Raw genomic sequence first — 5,644 nt, 5'->3', positions numbered from 1 at the left:
GTGAAATTTTAATTAAAAAAAAAAAATTAATTTTCAACCAAGAATCAAAGGAATTTTCAACAGAATAGTTAAATTTTCATTTTAAATTCAAAAACATCAATTTTTACCAAAAAATGGAATGTGTAAATTATCAGTGAAAAAAATAGATTTTCAATCAAGATGAAGAATTTTCAATTAAAATAATACTTTTTCAAAGGAAATAATTATATTTTAAACAAGAAAGATACATTTTCAACTGAATTGATAAAGCTTCAAATGTAATATTTGAATTTGCAACCAAAAATATAAATTTTCAACTACGAAGATTAAATTCTACTAAAAATGACGAATTTTCATTGAAGTGAATGGATTTTCAACTAACAAAGATGAATTTTCAACCAAATATTAAATAGTTAAATTTCCAGTTCAAAAAATTAATGTTCAATCACAAAGAAGCATTCTCAAATTAAATTTTTCAGTTGCCAAAAAATAACTTTAAACAAAAAAAAATTTAATTTTGAAAGCAATACTTACATCTTAAAATTAATAGATGAATTTCTGACTAAAATTATGAATATTTAACTGGATGAATTTACTAGTAATGTTCAACTTCAATTAAAATGGATGGTAATTTTAAGCAAAAAACATGAACTCGTAACACATGTGTTAAACTTCCAACCAAGTAGTTTTAATTTTTTTTTGAAAAGGTCTCCAACTAAATTGATGAATATTTTACTGAAATACTTGAATTTACAACCAAAAAGTAAAAATTTTAACCAGAGATGAATTTTAAAAAATAAATAATTATTTTCTACCGAGAAGCTGGAGTTTCAATTAAAGACATGAATTTTCCAGTAACACATAACAATTTTTAATGAAATAGTTGAATTTTTAACTAAAAAAGATTAATTTTAAACTAAAAATGAAATAGTTAATTATTCAGTGAAAGAATTTTATTTTAAAACAAACTGATGAATTTGACCTAAATTGGTAAATCTTTAACTGAAATAGTTGAAGTTTTAGACAAAAAACTATATTTTCAACTAAGAAGATTAACTTTTACCAAAAATGATAAATTGTCATAAAAATACACGGATTTTAAACTAAAAAACATGAATTTTCAAAAAAACAAAAAAGTTGTTTTTAAAGCAATACTTAAATTTTAAAACTAAGTAATGAATTTTCAAATAAAATCATGAATATTTAATTTAATTTAACCAAAAATCTCAACTAGCAACCAAAGAAACTAATTTTGGATTGAAATTATGAATCTGCAACCAAAAAAATCAATTTTCGAAAAGAGTAAATTTGAACTAAGTAATTGAATTTTTATTCCAAAAAGATGAATTCTGAACGAAAAATGTAGTGTTTGATATTTCAACCGAAAAATATTTTTATTTTTAATGAAAAACAGTTGAATTCTTCAAAGAAGACGACTTTTCAACATGAGTTGAATTTTCAACTAAGAAAGATTTTTTAGAAAAGAGAGATAATGACTAACAAATTGTTGATCGAAAAAAATGAAATTAAAAAAAAAACAGTTTGACTTTTAACCAAATAGTTTTATTTTCAACCAAAAATGTAAATTCTAAACTAAAACAATGAATATTTAGCTGAAATACTTGAATTTTTAAATAGAAAGATGAATTTTTAAACAAGAACATTAATTTTCTACAAAAATATGATTTTTCAATAAAAGACATTTTAACCAATTATTTGAATTTTTAACTAATAAAGATCAATTTTTAATAAAAAATGAGACAGTTAAACTCAGCGATTAAAATAAATTTTAAACAAAAGTTATTAATTTTCAACTAGAATAGTTAAAATTTTAACAAAGAAGATTAACTTCCACTAAAAAAGATGATTTTTCCTCAAAATACATGAATTTTCAACTAAAAAACATGAATTGTCAACCAAAACTTGAATAGTTGAATTTCCAGCTAAAATGATTAATGTTCAGCCAAAGAGATGTATTTTAAATTTAAATGATGAAATACTCCATTTAAATAGTTAAATTTTAAAATTAAAATATAAATTTTCAATTAAAATTATAAAACTTTGACTAGAATATTTAAATCTTCCGCCGCAATGATTAAATTTCGAACAAAAAGTTTAATTTTTATTAAAACAGAGGAATTTTCAGCCGACGGAAAAACAGATTTTCAAAAAAATATCTTATTTCTCGACACAAGAAATAAATTTTCAATTAAAAATATGAATCGTTCACAAAAGAATTTAACAGCAGAGTTTAACTTCCAACTATGTAATTAAATTTCTATTCCAAAAAAGATGAATTCTGAAAAAAATGTAGTATTTGATGGTTTGAAATTTGTAGTGTTTTAACTAAGAAATATTGATATTTTTTAACCAAAACAGTTTTATATTTTAACTTGTGAAAAAATGAGCACGCCCTCAAAAAAATTCTTCAATATAAAAAAAATTCAAATATTCCGGGGGCACAGTATGTTTCCGTATGCATTCAAGAGGCAGAAAATAAAAACCAGTTAATCTTATGTATTTTGACCTGATGAATCCAATGGTACCGGTTAATTTTACGAGAAGTGGATGGGTCTTATTTAAAACGCAATTGTTTGAATAAATATTAAAAAATGGTTTTTCTAAACAGAACAAATTTTTTTTAGAAAATATGAACGATTCTAAGCATAAAAGTTTTCTTATAATTTTTTTCTTAAATGCATATTTACAAAGTTATAAATTTTTAAAGTTCAAAATTCGAAGTTTTTTTCAAACTTTGAGTATCGATTATTCTTGACCTATTGAATATTTAAAAAAAAATTAAAGAAGTGGTTTGTTCTTTGAGAGTTCCTCTACCTATTCATTGTACGCAACATTGGATTAACCAGTCAGAAGCCTAGTTATCGCAATTTACAAGTAGCGCCTTTCGTGCACGCACAAAAGGCGCTACTTGTAAATTGCGATAACTAAAGCTTCCGACTGATTAATACAATGTTGCGTGCAATGAATAGATAAAGGAACTCTTAAAGAACAAATTGCTTCTTCAATTTAAAAAAAATATTCAATAGGTTAAGAATAATCAATAGTCAAAGTTTGCAAAAAAACTTCGAATTTTGAACTTTAAAAATTTATAACTTTGTAAATATGCATTTAACAAAAAAAATATAAGAAAACTTTTATGCTTAGAATCGTTCATATTTTCTAAAAAAAAATTTGTCCCGTTGAGAAAAACCATTATTTTCTATTTATTTAAACAATTGCGTGTTAAACAAAACCCATCCACTTCTCGTAAAATTAACCGGTACCATTGGATTCAGCAGATCCAAATACATATGATTAACTGATTTTTATCTTTTGCCTCTTGAATGCATACGGGAACATACCCAGCCCCCGGACTAATATTTGAATATTTAAATTAAAAAGAGCAATTTTCAAGCAAATTATTCAATATTCGACTAAAAAAGGTTTAAATGAATTTTTAGGAAAAAAATGCTATACCAAATGAATGAATCTTGAAGTGAAATAGCTAAATATTTACAGAAAAAAAATAATTTACAATCAAAGAGTTTATTTCTACCAAAAAAATAATAATTTCCAACAAAAGACTCAAATTTCCAACCACAAGAAATACATTTTTAACCAAAAGCTGAATACTTAAAATTTAAGTTAAAAAATTAATGTTCAACCAAAGAGATGAATTTAATAATTAAAATAATGGAGAATTTAGCTGAAATAGTTATATTTTGAATTAAAAAAAAAATATCAATAAATTATCTCGTTTTTCAACTCAAGAGATGAATGTTTAATTAAAATTGTGAATCTTCAACCAAAAAAATTAATTATTAACAAAAGAGTTAAACTTTTAACCAAAACAGATTTAGATTTTTAATCAAAACAAAAAATGCATTCATTTTCAACCAGTAATATAATATTTCATTATGGACATAAGAAAATTAATTTTAAATAAAAAAACAACGAATTTTTAACAAAATAATTAATGAAAGTAAAAGTAGGCTACTTTAAAATTAAAGAATCATTGGTAATTAATTTTATATTGCAATCTAAAAAATTTAGCACGCTCTTACAAAAATTCTCTGACTTAAAAAAAAAAGATCCCTGACATTACCGGGTTTTCTGTCTGGTAGACATTAAATATTTTTTGAGAAATTTTGAAAAATATGCATGTGCGCGCGTAGCGCGCTTTTGCTACTTGTCCAGTTATTAAAAAGCACATGACGCTAGTTTCGATTATTTCTCGAAATTACTCGAAATTTTTTTTAACAATTTGAGCTACCAAATTTAGTTTGATAAAGGGAGATATTTCGGGTTCCAATCGTGTACAAAACTACGAATTTCTGCCCACGTTTTTTTTTTTATCATAATGAATCATTTTGAAAGCATTAAATCTATTATGTATTAAGATTTAATTTGCTCAGTTCAAGAAACATAACATAAATACACGTAAATATACGTAAATATACGTTATTTCAAATAAACTTTTTAAACCACAATATTACAAAAAATTGCATAGTCATTATATAAAAGTTCCAATTCTTAAAAATATTTATGAATTTGTGACGCTGGCATATTAGGAGAAAATATGAGTTTTATAAACTCGATTAAGATTAAAAATACATTTTCAATATTTAAATTAACTTTTAAAGTTTATACACTATACACTTTAGTTATAATTAGGCAGAAATATAAAAAATCATAATTTTTCTCTCTGCCATTTGAATTGACAAACTTGGAAATAATGTGAAAACTTTCCTTGCATTTTTTAAAAATTAAAAGTTTATAAAGTTATTTTAACTTTGAAGTGATAATTCAGATTTTTGGATAAACTATTTCAAAATTTCTCAAAAGAAATAATAAATTAAACATTCCAGCACCCAGAGTTTGTTTATTTATACTAAAATATAATTTCCATTCAATAAATGGAAATATTTAAAGCGATTTTTAAAGATTTATAAAATTTTAATAACAGAATCTCGAAGATTCAAAATGCAACTGATTGAAAGTTAATCTTTTTTGGACGAGGATTCAGCAACTTTGTTAAAAATTCATTTTTTTCAATAAAGAATAATTATTTTAGTTCAAAGTATAGAGTCCAACTTAGTCAAAGTTAATTAAAAGATTTTTTTACTAAAAAGATTTAGAAAACAATGGATACATTTTCGAATAAAAAGATGCATTTTAAACTTAAATCGTCAATCTTAAAATGGAATAGTTTAATGTGTAACCAAAGAGATTAACTTCTATAAAGAAAATGAATTTTTAAAGGAAGTGATAAATTTTCAAATAAAAATATGAATCTTTAAATGTAATATTTAAATTTTAAACCAAAAATTAAAAAAATATGTCAACAACAAAGATTTCAAGAAAATGGTTAAATTTTCAACTAGTATAGTAAAATTTTCACTAAAGGCTATTTTTTAACAAAATACTTTAAGTTTATATCGAGTAATTAAATTTTTGTTCAAAAAAAGATGACTTCGGATCGAAAAATGCAGTAATTCAAATTCCTAGCTGTTCTATTTTTTGTTTAAGACTAACATTTTTTAGTTAAAAGTTAAACGTACAATTTTTTGTTTACAGTCTGTCAAGTTAAAGCGTGGGTGGCTTTACTCGCAGTCGGTAAGGTGTATCGACATGATTTTGGTGTCAAAATATTAAGAAGAGCTCC

The sequence above is a fragment of the Belonocnema kinseyi genome, chromosome 1, assembly GCF_010883055.1.
Source record: "Belonocnema kinseyi isolate 2016_QV_RU_SX_M_011 chromosome 1, B_treatae_v1, whole genome shotgun sequence".
In the NCBI taxonomy this organism is placed as follows: Eukaryota; Metazoa; Arthropoda; class Insecta; order Hymenoptera; family Cynipidae; genus Belonocnema; species Belonocnema kinseyi.
This window is presented reverse-complemented; position numbering follows the sequence as displayed.